Source organism: Mauremys mutica, chromosome 8, assembly GCF_020497125.1.
Source record: "Mauremys mutica isolate MM-2020 ecotype Southern chromosome 8, ASM2049712v1, whole genome shotgun sequence".
NCBI classification, from domain to species: domain Eukaryota; kingdom Metazoa; phylum Chordata; order Testudines; family Geoemydidae; genus Mauremys; species Mauremys mutica.
Window position 1 is genome coordinate 2,970,941 of NC_059079.1, and position 16,567 is coordinate 2,987,507.

Sequence of the window (16,567 nt, forward strand, 5' to 3'; positions counted from 1 at the left end):
ACACCGCACTTGCTGGGACTGCACCAGCCTACCCATGGAGCTCAGCTGTCCTGGTGAAGGGGGGAGAAGAAAAGGGGAGATTCCCTTCTACCTTGGCCTCTTGCAAGGCAGAGCTTAAGGGACACGTGGTTTCTAGGTCCTCCTGGGAAGGGGATGGGGGCGCCTCACCCCTTGTTTCCTGTGGCGGTGGGCATCAGCCTCCCAGCAGGACCCAGCACCAGCCTGTTGTTCTCCTCCCGCCCCACCGTAGCCTACCACTGCAGGTGACCTCACTGCTCCCTGGAGAGGGGGTCAGGCTGCAAGAGGAGCACACGGGGCCCACTGCAATGGGTACCAGGCCCACTAGGAAGAGACTTCTGCATCTCCTCTTCTGAATAGCCGTCACCATCTCAAATCAGCCGGAAGGTTGGCTGCAGCATCTGACCTCTGCCAAGGCAGCACAGGGATGGATTAGCGAGGGCCAGTTCCACCAGTGGGTCTCAAACTCTTGTACTGGTGACCCCTTTCACACGGCAAGCCGCTGAGTGCGACCCCCCCTTATACATTAAAAACACTTTTAAAATATTTAACACTGTTATAACTGCTGGAAGCGAAGCAGCGTTTGGGCTGGAGGCCGGCAGCTTGTGACCCCCAGAGGAGTCACGACCCCCAGTTTGCGAACCCCTGGGTTCCACCCAAGGAGACTAAGGTACCAAAGTTGCCCATCAGTGGCTGGTGAGTCACTGAGCAAGCAGAGAAAGAGCAACCCACTTTGCAGCACTCTGCAGCCTCCAAGCAGACATGTGACCTCTTACCTTCCAGGGCTTTGCCTTTCACTCTAGCAGTCTCTTTCCCTGGCGGTTTAAGTAATTCAACCAGACCCTTCAGCAGCGCTGGCCGGACTTCATAGGCCGTGAGATCCTTTACCAGCTGAATGGCTGAAGACAAGAAAAGAGGGCAAAGCGCCACCTTGGTGCGCTAACAAGGCTGCACAGCAATCCCAGCAGCAGGTGAAACGTCAGAGACAATGGTCTGAACGCTGGCGTCTGAACGAGCTGTATTTTCCTTCCGCCTGTTCAAAGTAAACCTCCTTGACTAGGGCTGGATTCTGCTCTGTTCCCGCCTGGAAGCTGCTCGGAAACAGAACAGGAGGCCAAGATACGCTCTGTGCATCTGAGAGCAGAAACACGTCCTCCTGGCTCGTAGATAGTACCCCATCAGCTGGCCAGCAAGAGTATGTGGATGGCAAAAAGCCCAACCAAACATGGCTGGCTTTCTATTACGGCACAGACCTCTGGTTGCATAGAACTCTCTGGGACACAGCGGGAGGGTGCCGGGGTACTGGACATGTGAGGGTTACATACACTTTACACATGTGCACCACTGAGAGCAGCGCTGCCCCACTGTGCTGCAGGCTCCAGCTGGAAGGGGCAGGAGCAGCTTCCCCACACACCTTTCAGGAGTTTCAGTTTGGGAATTTGGAAAGTGCTGGAACCCAGAGGCAACAGCTCCTGCTGGGAACTCCCAGGCCCTCCACCTGCAGGGGGCAGAGTCAGGACTCTGGAGCACCTCAGAGATTCACCCATATAGCCTTGTATTCTATTTAAAGTTAATTCTGTAATGTGATATTACACCACCGTGGGTTTGGCTCTGGCGGCTACAGTTTCAAGCTTAACAGGGTGAAAGTCACCTCTGCTACTTGTTTTAGAGTTAGAATCTCTAGGAACACATAAAGCCCAAGGGTAGTGACCACATAGACATTTATACATACAAGGTCTAGTCTGTTTTACAAGCTTTATTAAAGTTACAATTAAAGTTACCCAAGCACATAGAAACTCTATAAAGACCTATGCACCAGTTACAAATATAGTTATGCTCACATCTTTAACAATAGCGTTAAGGTCTGATGGGTCTCTCATGGCTCGATCATTTGTAGAGGGATTGTTTCTGCTGGAGTCTCCAAGAGGGAGCTCAGTTTTCCCTTTTTATAATGTGATTCTGTCTACACCTACGTTATGTGCATGTCAACCCTCTTTTTTCTTATTGGTCTGTGTCCCTGTAATGGGGTTGCACTCACCTCTTGCAAGTGCTCCCCTGGCTGAGTGCATGTCCCTGCACGGTCTCGCTACCTGTTTGTGGTGGGTCTTCACTGACTCAATCCTTCTGCTGAGTCAGACATGTTGTCAGTAGCTACCAGTGTGGTGCTCTGCTCTTGTTCGATGATGATAACAGTAGGCTGTGTGCATGTTCCCTCTGTGTGCTGCCCCAGCTCTGCGCAGATCGCTGACACAGCAAACCCCAAGAGAATCCCCAAAGACCACAAGACTCTAGTAAGGTACGAAGGAACCTGAGCCAGGTTTATGGTCAAACAAAGCACAGTAATAATTTTCCTATAGACTCTACAGGACATACTACGAATATGTGCCCCCCGGCAATGGACACAGCTCAGTCAGTGGCGGCACTTTCCACTGCCCCCTAGCCTGGCCAAAGATGTGCACTCTGGGACTTATTTTTATACAGTTACAGGACAGATTACTCATCCCTACTGACATATTGAGGTACAGCCCCTTGGCTCATTAGGGTGCTGTCTCCCCCTTTGATCATGTTATTTCAAACAGATCTTATCGATCATGCTGTCTTTTGACCCTGTCTTTAAGATGCACCTGCCTGTTCCTTGTTATCTCTGTGGAGTGTTCTGATGCCATCTTGGCACAAGTTCCTCTTATTAGCAACTTATGTGTGGATGCACCTGCTTCTAGCAGCCCTCTTCTTGCCAATTTCTGTGAGTTGGGCCTGCCTCTGGCTCACAGCCCAGCTTTTGCTTAGCAATGCCTGGAAGTACTTTGGTTCAGGCTTCAGGCCTCAGACGGGGCCTTTAATACAAGAGTTTATGTTTCGGGGCCTGTCTGTGAGATAAAAGCAACACAAAACCCTTTCAGGGTACAAATCCAACAGCCTCTCTCAGTGCCGTCTGTTATGTTTCTCTCAGTTTGTCCTTGCTCCAGAACAGAGCAGTGCCCCAGGGCTCCTCCCCTGAAGGCAATATCTTTAGCCTCTCAGGGTCTATCTGGCCTCAGCACTTCAGCTGGGTCACTACAGTTCAGTTCCCCTTCTGGGGTTCCTCACAGTCCAGGCCACTTTCTCAGTAGCTGTGAGGGCAGGACCCAGGCCCACCTCTACTCCAGGTCCTAGGAAAGAGACCCTATAGACAGCAAGCATCTGCAACATCCCTTTAAATAAACTACATTACTACTATAATTCCCTGGGTCACTTCATCATGGCTCCCACACATGCTCCACCCTTATCTCAGGGCCTTGTTCTCATAGACGCCCAGCAGCCAGCCTAGAACACCCTCAACTCTTCACCAGCTCTAGTAAGGAAAAGGAACTGTTCTCTCAGTCTGGCCCAGCAGCTCTTCTTATACTAGCCTGCTGGGCCCTGGTTGGCTGCTTCCCACACAGCCGCTCTAGGCAGCTCGGAGGACCTCTCTACTGCCCTTTTCTGAGGCAGGATGTGCAGGGCCACAAGGGCTCCAGCAGGGGGCCTCAGGACCTAGTCCACCCTATCACAGGCCCCTGGAAACTTAAGGGACTCCAATTTTCTATAGGCTGTGCAAGTTCCCTTTATTCTCATTAGCATTAATGCACAACCTGTATTCTGTGGTTAAGACATATGTTGGAGACAGATGCACCTTTACGGTATTTTTATTATATTAATCTTCTGGGTAATTTTTTGCAATATTACCTCTTGGTCAGGGGTCTAGCCATTTCGCCGCCCCAAGCACGGCGGCACGCCACGGGGGGCGCTCTGCCGGTTCCGCGGTTCCGGTGGAGCTCCCGCAGGCGTGCCTGCAGATGCTCCACCGAAGCCGCCTGCCGCCCTCCCGGCGACTGGCAGAGCGCCCCCCGCGGCATGCCGCACCAAGCACGCACTTGGCATGCTGGGGCCTGGAGCCGCTCCTGCTCTTGGTACATCTTTTCCCATCATTTTAGGGCATCGGATTATTTTTCGGTCCCTTATTTATGTCATAATTTCTTGTGCAGTTATGTAGTAAATATGCAGGTGCCACACTCAATGTCCCCCTCAGCTTGCGGCCACCTGCTCTGATGCCTCCAACAGCTGGGCAGTAGAGCCAACCATCCACAGGGCAGCTGCTGAGAGGCTAAAAGCAGCTTCCCCATGAGCACGGCTCAGCTCAGCTCAGCTCAGAGCAGAAGGGAGAGCTGGAGCAGGGCACAGACAGGCTTGTAGACTGGGGGGACCTTGCTGAGATTCTCTTCCCTTCTCAGCAGGGGCGGCTCTAGACATTTCGCCGCCCCAAGCACGGCATCATGCCGTGGGGGGTGCTCTGCCACTCGCCAGTCCCACAGCTCTGGTGGACCTCCCGCAAGTGTGCCTGTGGGAGGTCCACCTGAGCCGCGGGACCAGTGGCCCCTCCGCAGGCAAGCCGCCGAAGGCACCCTGCCTGCCGTCCTCCCAGCAACCTGCAGAGCGCCCCCCCACCCCGGCATGCTGCCCCAAGCACGCGCTTGGCGTGCTGGGGCCTGGAGACACCCCTGCTTCTCAGGTTGGGAGTACCAGCTCATTTGCAAACCCCCAATGCATTGTGCATTAAAAAGCCTTTCTTTGAGCATTGCAGTGTCCATTGAAAGATGCACCAATTTCTGTTCAACTGCTCTTCTGGGGAGTAGGCTGCACAAATCATGGATCCCTAAAATGAAAAAATTCAGAAGATCCCCTTATTCCCCCCATAAAGTCATCTTACTCTGTGCAAAAGTTCTTCCTCTCCTGGTAATCAGGGATGCTGGTGAAACAATTTTTAGATAAGAACCATCAAATGAAACAGCATCTCTATACAGTCCAGAGGATTTAAAGTTTATTAGAGAATATTTTAAAATAAACGATACAAAGTGTTTGAATCATCAGTTATTGTGCCATTGGGGGTAACATACAGGTTGTAGGGGGATGTTAGCATTTTGGTATTGGATGGCATATACATATACACAGTCTGTCATGTCCCCAATGTGGGGTATACGGTGGGTGGGTGGGTGGTACAGCCAGCAAGCAGTGAGGGTACATCACTCATACAAACAGGTTATGGATAGTCATGGGCATGAATAAATGAGCGGACTGGGTAATGATGATAGGAGGACCCTCACAGGGCAGAATTCAGTTTGGTTGGTTCAGGGCTCAGGCAATAAAGTCCAACAGGGGAAGTTTACAGGTCTCTTCCCCCTTGTGGGTGCGTGAAGTCACGCTGGCTCACTCTTAGTATTGACGGTGGCCGGTGACGTGCTCTGTGTAAATGTCTCTGGACCACCGAATAGCATCCGAAACCATTAGGCTACACTCCTCATTCTTCTCCACCTGTGCTGTTAATGCTTCTATTCTAATTTCTGTTTATGTTGGGGGAGTTTTTCAGAGTGACTGAAACTTTTGTCTTTTATTTAAGATTTCCATAGAGCTGAACCTTTATGAGTTATATGTAATTTTTAGAAGCCTCATTTCAATGAGGCAAATTATTGTAAAAAGTAGGTACATTTTTATTTGATGGCTATACAATAATTCATAACAGCCCTGAGTTAAACAGTTGGTTTTTATAAGCCATTGAAACAAATACTTTTAATTAACAAATATTAGGGGTTTTTTTTGGCATAAGGATTTATGCAAATTCTAAAGAAATAGGTTTTTTTCCCCCTATAGAAAAAGCCAATTTCACTTAAACTTCACACTGTTTTTCAAAGGTATTGTTTGAAAACTGACTAGTTCAAAAAGAGATTACGAAACAGTGAAATGGAAAAAAAAAAAGCTGCTCTAAAGACACAGAAAAAAATTGCACTCCTGAAAATCATTTTTGCAGTGCAGCAAACATAACCACCCCTTTTTTGATTTTCTGTTTTTTAACCACTCGCCAGGGGAGAGCGCGAACGCAGTCCCCCACTACCACAAATTATGCAGTCGAGTTTCCCGCATTTGGGGAAATCGCAGGGGTCAGCACACCCGCAGTGCAATGGATGAGCCTCACCCTGGGAAAACCACCTTCGTGATCATGGTATCTCCCCTGCCAGGTAAGTATGAGTTCCTGCCGCCCGGCCGCCGCCCGCCCTCGCTCGCCCCGCACTTCTAACACACGGGGCGGACCGCCGCGCCCCGACCGCCGGCCTCGCCCACCCCGGCCCCCACTGCCGACAGCTGCCCCGACGCGGCCCCGGAGCCCCTCCCTTCTCCACGCCGAGCTCCCGGCGCCAAAGTCGGGCCCTGCCTGGCAGCTTGCGTCCACTCCCACAATGCTCTGCTCGCACACAGATCTGCATACCCGCTCCCGCGGCTCCGCCCCTCCGCTCGGGCCCCTCCCCCTGCCCGCCCGGGGCCGCCGCTCTCGCGTGCCCTGTAGTGTAGCCGGTCCCGTCCCGGGAAGCCAGGCCATCAGCGAGACGGCGGGGCCCACCTGCTGCTGGGGAAAGAGCGCAGCTTGCGTGTCGCTTCTCTCTCTCTCGCTCTCTCGCTCTCTCCCCACCGGAAGTTGGTCCAATACAAGAATGACCTCCCCTGCCTTGGCTCTCGTCAGTGTCTCCTCAGGGCAGAAGGTCGGGTGTTGTCAGCCACTCTCCAGAAACTGGACGGCCACTCGATCCCTTTTGTTACCTGCCAAGAGGAGAGGACGTGACCAGATTTGGGTGCTAGCAGAGGGACCTGACGAGCTCCTTCTTTTCGGCAGCGTTGAACATGCCAGGGCACCGTCAGATCCTGGATGCTCATCTGAATGTAACGCCTAGCGCTCAGCTTTAGTTCTGTTTCTTAGCTCTTTTGGGCCATCAATCTTTGGTCTGACCCGTAGGATCCCTGCATTAGGAGAGATGGCTAATTAATGAGACCATAAACCTTGGAACTCACATGAAACCTGAAGTCCGTAGATGACCTCGAAAGGCCCTTGGGGGTGGAGTGCGAGCTGAGGAAGAGTTCCCTGCACAGCTTACCTCTCCATTCTCGTTTTCCTGTCCTGAGCACAAAAGCCGGGAAGCAGCTCCGGGTAGGGAGGGGATACCATATGTGTGCAGTGGTTAGACAGGAAACAGCAAGGAACTGGACTCATATGGAGTGAAACTGTAAGCATCTTCTGTATGCCTGATGACTGCAGGTTTGAGAGTTATGTGGGAAGTGGAGGCTTTCGGTGGGCTTTCAGAGGAAATGTAATGGAAAGGCAGCAGAAAGTGGAATCCCAGGTTTTTAAACAATCCTCACACACCAAACAGCTCAGGTCTAGTTACTCATTGAGAATTAGAATAAAGTTACAGCAAGATTTCATCATAAATGAAGTCAAACCCTAAAGATTTCAGAACACAACTGCTATAAGGAGCCACGAGGGAAGCAATACAAAGTCAACCTTGTCTCAGAGAAAGGCAGTTAAACAATTTCTCTTTTTTAAAGCAGCATAATCTCCCCAAACAGAAGGGCACTGTTCCCGGAGAAGGGTCCTGGAGAGAGTTTTCCTCTTTGGTGCAGGCCATCCACCTCCCCGAAAGGCGGGAGCTAGGTCGATGGAAGAATTCTTCCGACCAAGGCGCGGACTGACATAGCCGCTCCGATTTACTTTCCTCGTAAAGACCAGGCCTGAGGGTCGGTGCATGCTGAACAGTTAAGTCAAAACAGCTCCGTCCGTCAGGGATGTGCAAAAGGGAAAACCCGCTCCTGGGCGACGCGGCCACGCCACCCTAACCCCCAGCATAGCTAAGGACATTCCGGGAGGCGGTGGGTGGGCCTAAAGCGACGGAAAGACCACCTCCAGCACGGGGTTTTGACAGCCTAGTCTCCGTAGCACAGACAGGGTGGCCACCAAGAGACAGGAACAGACAGCGACAGCCAAAGCAGCCCCAGGGCAGGGGGCGAGGCTGCCTGTTGGACAAGGGGACCGGGTGGGACAGGCGTTTTGGACAGGCCGTACTCCCGTCAAAGGAGGAAGAGCCCGAGAAGGAGGGGCTGGGCAAGAAGCTACAAGCAGGGAAAGAAGCAGAGCAGGCAGGGAGCTTCCCCTTAGAGCCAAAGAAGACACCGGTCCAAGCCCCCCCCAAAAGCAGACTAGAGAGCAGATCAGCTGTAAAAGAAAGCAGAGAGCCTTACAAAACCCAAGTAAAGAGGAACGACAAAGGTGCCCAGAAGCACAGAGCCTGTGGAAAAGAACAGTCCCAAAGGCACAGAACAAAAACTGCTCTCCTTTAAGTTAACTCTGCATTGCACAAAGCATAACCAGCTCATTTTCAGTTTCCTGTTTTTTAACCACTCGCCAGGGGAGAGCGCGAACGCAGTCCCCCACTACCACAAATTATGCAGTCGAGTTTCCCGCATTTGGGGAAATCGCAGGGGTCAGCACACCCGCAGTGCAATGGATGAGCCTCACCCTGGGAAAACCACCTTCGTGATCATGGTATCTCCCCTGCCAGGTAAGTATGAGTTCCTGCCGCCCGGCCGCCGCCCGCCCTCGCTCGCCCTGCACTTCTAACACACGGGGCGGACCGCCGCGCCCCGACCGCCGGCCTCGCCCACACCGGCCCCCACTGCCGACAGCTGCCCCGACGCGGCCCCGGAGCCCCTCCCTTCTCCACGCCGAGCTCCCGGCGCCAAAGTCGGGCCCTGCCTGGCAGCCTGCGTCCGCTCCCACAATGCTCTGCTCGCACACAGATCTGCATACCCGCTCCCGCGGCTCCGCCCCTCCGCTCGGGCCCCTCCCCCTGCCCGCCCGGGGCCGCCGCTCTCGCGTGCCCTGTCGTGGTAGCCGGGTCCCATCCCGGGAAGCCAGGCCATCAGCGAGACGGCGGGGCCCACCTGCTGCTGGGGAAAGAGCGCAGCTTGCGTGTCGCTTCTCTCTCTCTCGCTCTCTCTCTCTCTCTCTCCCCACCGGAAGTTGGTCCCATACAAGAATGACCTCCCCTGCCTTGGCTCTCGTCAGTGTCTCCTCAGGGCAGAAGGTCGGGTGTTGTCAGCCACTCTCCAGAAACTGGACGGCCACTCGATCCCTTTTGTTACCTGCCAAGTGAGGCTGAGTGCACTGGCAGGCAGCGCTGTTTGAAGAAGTGGAAGACTGGACAAATGACCAGGGAGGAGAATAAAAATATTGCTCAGGCATGCAGGAGTGAAATCAGGAAGGGCAACTCACGCTTGGAGTTGCAGCTAGCAAGAGATGTTAAGAGTAAGAACAAGAAGGGTTTCTTCAGGGATGTTAGCAACAAGAAGAAAGTCAAGGAAAGTGTGGGCCCCTTACTGAATGAGGGAGGTGACCTAGGGACAGAGGATGTGGAAAAAGCTAATGTACTCAATGCTTCCCCCCCCCCCCCCCCGTCTTCACGAACAAAATCAGCTCCCAGACTGCTGCACTGGGCAGCACAGCATGGAGAGGAGGTGACCAGCCCTCTGTGGAGAAAGAAGTGCTTCGGGACTATTTAGAAAAGCTGGATGAGCATAAATCCATGGGGCCGGATGCGCTGCATCCAAGGGGGCTAAAGGAGTTGGCGGGTGTGATTGCAGAGCCATTGGCCATTATCTTTGAAAATTCATGGCCATTGGGGGAGGTCCCAAATGACGGAAAAGGCTAATGTAGTGCCCATCTTTAAAAGAGGGAAGAAAGAAGGAGGATCCGGGGAACTACAGGCCAGTCAGCCTCACCTCAATCCCTGGAAAAATCATGGAGCAGGTCGTCAAGGAATCAATTCTGAAGCACTTAGAGGAGAGGCAAGTGATCAGGAGAAGTCAGCATGGATTCAGCAAGGGCAAGTCACGCCTGACTAACCTAATTGCCTTCTGTGAGGAGATAACTGGCTCTGTGGATGAGGGGAAAGCAATGGATGTGTTATTCCTTGAATTTAGGAAAACTTTTGATATGGTCTCCCACAGTATTCTTGTCGGCAAGTTCAAGAAGTTTGGGCTGGATGAATGGACTATAAGGTGGATAGAAAGCTGGCTAGGTCGTCGGGCTCAACGGGTAGTGATCAATGGCTCCACGTCTAATTGGCAGCCGGTCTCAAGCGGCGTGCCCCAAGGCTCGGTCCTGGGGCCGGTTGTGTTCAATATCTTCGTTAATGATCTGGAGGATGGCGTGGACTGCACTCTCAACAAGTTTGCAGATGATGCTAAACTGGGAGAAGCGGTCGATACGCTGGAGGGTAGGGATAGGATACAGAGGGACCTAGACAAATTAGAGGATTGCGCCGAAAGAAACCTGATGAGGTTCAACAAGGACGGAAGAATCCCGTGCACTGCTCCAGACTAGGGACTGAATGGCTGGGCAGCAGTTCTGCAGAAAAGGACCTAGGGGTTACAGTGGACGAGAAGCTGGATATGAGTCGACAGCGTGCCCTTGTTGCCAAGAAGGCTAATGGCATTTTGGAGTGTATACGTAGGGGCATTGCCAGCAGATCGAGGGACGTGGTCGTTCCCTTCTCTTCGACGTTGGTGAGGCCTCATCTGGAGTACCGTGTCCAGTTTTGGGCCCCACACTGCAAGAAGGATGTGGAAAAACTGAAAAGAGTCCAGCATAGGGCAACAAAAATGATCAGGGGGTTGGAAGACATGACTTATGAGGAGAGGCTGAGGGAACTGGGATTGTTTAGTCTTCAGAAGAGAAGAATGAGGGGGGAGTTGATCGCTGCTTTCAACTACCTGAAAGGGGGTTTCAAAGAGGATGGATCTAGACTGTTCTCAGTGGCACCAGATGACAGAACAAGGAGCAATGGTCCCAAGTTGCGGTGGGGAAGGTTTAGGTTGGATATTAGGAAAACCCTTTTTCACTAGGAGGGTGGTGAAGCACTGGAATGGGTTCCCTAGGGAGGTGGTGGAATCTCCTTCCTTAGAGGGTTTTAAGGTCAGCCTTGACAAAGCCCTGGCTGGGATGATTTAGTTGGGGATTGGGTTGGACTAGATGACCTCCTGAGGTCCCTTCCAACCCTGATATTCCATGATTTGAAGCTGTTCCCGTGTATCAAGGTGAGCTGCAGCTCAGCGAAACCCAAGGATCTGAGCGAGGCGAGCTACTTTGCAGCAGAGGCAGACCAAACAGCAGGTACAACGCGGCGTCGCACCCCGGCCGGCAGATAGAATCTCATGTCCGAGATCCCGGCTCCTGTTACTTTGCAAAGTGTGTGCGTTTGCTCCGGGTTTTAGCTGTGGGCCAAGTGCCCTCTGGCTTCTCGTCCGGGCTCCGTCCTCCATGCGCCTGGGCATCAGCGGGACTGTCTCAGGAGAGCAGCTGCTGCATCCCAATCTCCGCCCAGCCGGGGAAGGAGCAGAGGCAGCCCGGAGAAAAGACACACTTATAACGACGATTTACGTTCCCCGTGCAGACCAGGCCCGAGGGTCGGTGCGTGCTGAACAGTTAAGTCAAAACAGCTCTGTCCGTCAGGGGTGTGCAAAAGGGAAAACCCGCTCCTGGGCGACGCGGCCACGCCACCCTAACCCCCAGCGTAGCTAAGGGCATTTGGGGAGGCGGTGGGTGGGCCTAAAGCGACGGAAAGACCACCTCCAGCACGGGGTTTTGACAGCCTAGTCTCCGTAGCACAGACAGGGTGGCCACCAAGAGACAGGAACAGACAGCGAAAGCCAAAGCAGCCCCAGGGCAGGGGGTGAGGCTGCCTGTTGGACAAGGGGACCGGGTGGGACAGGCGTTTTGGACAGGCCGTACTCCCGTCAAAGGAAGAAGAGCCCGAGAAGGAGGGGCTGGGCAAGAAGCTACAAGCAGGGAAAGAAGCAGAGCAGACAGGCAGCTTCCCCTTAGAGCCAAAGAAGACAACGGTCCAAGCCCCCCCCAAAAGCAGACTAGAGAGCAGATCAGCTGTAAAAGAAAGCAGAGAGCCTTACAAAACCCAAGTAAAGTTTCAGAGCTGAACTTTGCTTTTCCTCTGTTTGCCGCCACACAAGGAAGAACGACAAAGGTGCCCAGAAGTACAGAGCCTGTGGAGAAGAACAGTCCCAAAGGCACAGAACAAAAACTGCTGTCCTTTAAGTTAACTCTGCATTGCACAAAGCATAACCAGCTCACTTTCAGTTTTCTGTTTTTTAACCAATCATCAGGGGAGAGCGCGAACGCAGTCCCCCACTACCACAAATTATGCAGTCGAGTTTCCCGCATTTGGGGAAATCGCAGGGGTCAGCACACCCGCAGTGCAATGGATGAGCCTCACCCTGGGAAAACCACCTTCGTGATCATGGTATCTCCCCTGCCAGGTAAGTATGAGTTCCTGCCGCCCGGCCGCCGCCCGCCCTCGCTCGCCCCTCACTTATAACACACGGGGCGGACCGCCGCGCCCCGACCGCCGGCCTCGCCCACACCGGCCCCCACTGCCGACAGCTGCCCCGACGCGGCTCCGGAGCCCCTCCCTTCTCCACGCTGAGCTCCCGGCGCCAAAGTCGGGCCCTGCTGGGCAGCCTGCGTCCGCTCCCACAATGCTCTGCTCGCACACAGATCTGCATACCCGCTCCCGCGGCTCCGCCCCTCCGCTCGGGCCCCTCCCCCTGCCGCCGCTCTTGCGTGCCCTGTCGTGGTAGCCGGGTCCCGTCCGGGGAAGCCAGGCCATCAGCGAGACGGCGGGGCCCACCTGCTGCTGGGGAAAGACCGCAGCTTGCGTGTCGCTTCTCTCTCTCGCTCTCTCTCTCTCTCCCCACCGGAAGTTGGTCCCATACAGGAATGACCTCCCCTGCCTTGGCTCTCGTCAGTGTCTCCTCAGGGCAGAAGGTCGGGTGTTGTCAGCCGCTCTCCAGAAACTGGACGGCCACTCGATCCCTTTTGTTACCTGCCAAGTGAGGCTGAGTGCACTGGCAGGCAGCGCTGTTTGAAGAAGTGGAAGACTGGACAAATGACCAGGGAGGAGAATAAAAATATTGCTCAATACATACCTGAAAGTTATTTTCTACAGTATGCAAGGTCTCAGCAAATCACTAGTACTAAAAACATATGAAACCAAACAGCAAGATGAATACAGGACACACACTAGCCCCCGTTGGAAGAACATCTCTCTAATACTTTGAGCTCTAAATAAATGGTAAACAGTATTTTTTCTTCTCGAGAGAGGTTCCATGTAAAGAACCCGTAGAGATGTCTGAGCAATGTAACCATTAGCACAACTTCAATTCATGAATCACCAGCGCTCTGGTTTTTTTCACAATATAAGCTCAGAGGGGCAGCCCGCAAATCCTCCCCCTTCCACAGCCTATTGCACGGGCCGGCTTGAAGCCCGAGTTTTACCATCGGAACCAGGATCTCTGGGAGCAAATCCAGCCCAGGGACGCAGGGCACGATGCGCAATGCATTATGGGTATTCAAATAAGCATCCACTGTAGGTCTGAGAGCACCGGGGAGCCCGGGCGTCTGAGCTGCAGCTGCAGCCCCTGGAATGCAGCTCTGGGCGGGGCGCGGCTCCCGGGATCCCTGCAGCTGCTCCAGGAGCAGCTCCGCGCATTGGGTACCCGGGGCTACGCAGGAGACGACCCCGGGCCCGGAGCCTGCTAGTGCCGGGCTCTGCACCTCGGGCGGTGCAGGCGGGCTCGGGGCGCTGGCGACTCCGGGGTGCCCGCGGAAAGGGCCGTTGCAAGGCCCGCTGAGCCGCCCTGGGCAGATGTCGGGGCCGGATTGGCCACTGCTCGGAGCCTGCGGGGTCTCTCGCCCCACCCCCTGTGGTTAGAGCAGCCTGCCCGGGGGCAGCAAAGAGCGGGCGGCTTCCCCCGCGGCTGGGCTTCGCTAGCCTGCAGCCACCGCACAGCTCCTTAACCCACCAGCGGAGAGCCGGGGTAGAGCTGGGGAGCACCGAGCAGCCTCCCACCTCAGAGGAAAGCCCTGTAGGGGTGCAGTCTGGCATTGCACCCGGCTGCTTCGTGTGTTCAAACCCCTCATCTCAGTCTCCACCCCCTCTAGGCTTCAGCTTCCTGAAGGCAAAAAGAGACCCCTAATGAAAAGCTACCTCAATGTTCATTCTAACTTCCCCAGAAAAAAATTAACACAGAAGCCAACCAATTTTGATGATAGAAATTATAACAAAAAAATTTAGCATGTGTTACATTCGACTTTTTTTTTTTGCACATAACAAGGAGCAATTTCATCAAAATTAAGCTTGAAAAAAAAACAGAAAGAAACGCAAAAATATTTTTCTCTACAGAAAACTTTAACAAAAAGCAAAATATTTGTACCCGAAACAGTATCAATAAGGTGCCTCCAAAAACACCACCAGGGCTAAAGCACTACGTTTTGAAAGCAGGGTGACGCGAGATAGTGCTGAGCGAATCAGGGAACTGGAGTCTATCAGGTCCGGCTTCAAGCACAAAAATCTGCCGCAAGATAATCAAAAGGAAGTTAGGACCTAAAAAGGAAAAGCAGCGTTTATCATAGCAGGACTGCTTCCATTTTACATCTTTTCAGCTACAAATTGGAGTTACAAATCTAAAATGACGAATGAATTACCACAAATATAGAAAAAACATGGGGAAAAATGCCACTAGTTGCAAGCGAATTCTTTGGTTTACCTCATTTAGAACCATACTACGAGTGCTCTATTTTCTATCCTAAAATATGAACAGAAAATCTGTAGATCAAGGTAGAGAGTGTGCGAAAAAAGAACCGCGACTGGGGATTGGTTAATGTCCTGAATCTGAAAATGAAGGAATACAGGAAAGAACCGACAAAACTCAAAGAACTGCCAGAAAAACTTTCATAAAATAACTCCTTACAGATCTTGTGTGGACAAATAACTAGAAACTAAAAAGATAAATAAAAAGAGCTGTCTGTGCTCTACTTATCAATAATAACAAACCAAACAAAAGTTACTAGCACAGTGAACTTATGACCAAAAGGTCGGCTCTTACTACTAGCGAGTCACTGCTGGCTATCAGAAAGAAAACAGAAACAGCCACTTTCTTATAAAACATTAATCTGTTTTTAACAACAAAGGGTAGCTTCACCGAAGTGAAGCCTCAAAAAATTGAGTAGAAACTCATAAATGTTCCTCTCCACGGAAATCTTTAGTAAAAGGCGAAAGATTTATACGATATGAAGAGAAACCAGAGTATACTTATCGCTTGGCTGAAGAGGTGTGGAGGCAAACGCGAGAACCTGTAAGGTCAGGGTGACTACCTCATAGCCCGCTAAATCACTAGCTTTTAGAGAAAATGGCATTGAACCGATTTACAGACCGACTTTGATCATCGGAACCGGGGACACAGGGAGCAAAACCAGCCCCTTGACCAGGGACTCGCTTAAGTGAGCGCAATGCACTGTGGGTATGCAAATAAGATGCTCCGGCCCGTCCTCGCTGAAAGGAGTTTTTTCTCCGGGCTGCCCCTGCTCGTTCCCCAGCTAGGCGGAGATTGGGATGATGCGGGGGGTGGGGCAGCTGCTCTCCTGAGACAGTCCCGCTGATGCCCAGGCGCATAGAGGACGGAGCCCGGACGAGAAGCCAGAGGGCACTTGGCCCACAGCTAAAGCCCGGAGCAAACGCACACACTTTGCAAAGTAACGGGAGCCGGGATCTCGGACACGAGATTCTATCTGCCGGCCAGGGTGCGACCCTGCGTTGTACCTGCTGCTTGGTCTGCTTCTGCTGCAAAGTAGCTCGCCTCGCTCAGATCCTTGGGGTTCGCTGAGCTGCAGCTCACCTTGATACACGGGAACAGCTTCAGACGGCGCTGCCTGCCTGTGCACTCAGCCTCACTTTGCAGGTAACAAAAGGGATCAAATGGCCTTCTAGTTTGTCGGACTCTATCCCCTAAGCCCTGAACCCACCAAACTGTATTCCACCATGTGAGGGTCATCCCAGCCCCATTATTCAGCCTGCTTATTCATGGCCATGACTATCTGTAACCCGTTTGTATGAGTGATGTACCCTCACTGTATACTGGCTCTACCTTGAGCTCACCCACCGTATACCCCGCATTGGGGACATGACAGACTGTGTATATGTATATGCTGCCTAACACCAAAACATTAACATGCCCCCACAACCTGTATATTACCCCCAATGACACAATAACTGATGCTTCAAACACTTTGTATCATTTATTATAAATATTCTCTAATAAAATGTAAATCTGTTCTTATCAGTTTAATATCTGGAGTGGCTGACAACACCCGACCTGCACTGATGAGAAACTGACGTGAGACAAGGCAGGGGAGGTCATTCTTGTATTGGACCAACTTCTGGTGGGGAGAGAGAAGCAAAATGCAAGCTGCACTCTTTCCCTAGCAGAAGGTGGTCTACAACACAAGATATTACCTCCCCTGCCTTGTCTCTCTAATCTCCTGGATTCCTGGGACTGGACCCGGCAACAACTATACTGCATGCAAGAATCTGAAGTGTTATTTAAATCAGGTTACAAAGTGCCAGATCCCACCAGGGGGCTGGTGCTTTTTTTGCTGCCCAGCCCTTTCTTTGCTGCTCAGCCGTTTTTAGTTTAGGTAACTAACCTACAGCTAGAATTGTTGATGAAAGTATGTGTTTCCAGGCCTGGAGAGAATTTGAATGGGGCTGGAGGATCACTGCTCCATTTCTCCCAATAAATACAGGACAATCAAAGGTTAGGAGCTAATATGGAAACACTAAAGGACAGATGTTTAATT

The 16,567-nt window shown here is 52.4% G+C and overlaps 4 non-coding genes across 4 annotated transcripts; all 4 read right to left on the reverse strand.

Moving 5' to 3' along the window:
• Positions 1-5,891: 5,891 nt before the first annotated feature.
• LOC123376746 lies at positions 5,892-6,055 on the reverse strand. Its single transcript, XR_006581922.1, has one exon. It is a non-coding gene; the product is annotated as a U1 spliceosomal RNA (small nuclear RNA).
• Positions 6,056-8,261: 2,206 nt separating this feature from the next.
• Positions 8,262-8,425, reverse strand: LOC123376747. Its single transcript, XR_006581923.1, has one exon. It is a non-coding gene; the product is annotated as a U1 spliceosomal RNA (small nuclear RNA).
• Positions 8,426-12,033: 3,608 nt separating this feature from the next.
• Positions 12,034-12,197, reverse strand: LOC123376748. Its single transcript, XR_006581924.1, has one exon. It is a non-coding gene; the product is annotated as a U1 spliceosomal RNA (small nuclear RNA).
• A 2,708-nt stretch (positions 12,198-14,905) lies between these two features.
• On the reverse strand, positions 14,906-15,021 carry LOC123376759. The gene has a single exon (XR_006581930.1). It is a non-coding gene; the product is annotated as a U5 spliceosomal RNA (small nuclear RNA).
• Positions 15,022-16,567: the final 1,546 nt, after the last annotated feature.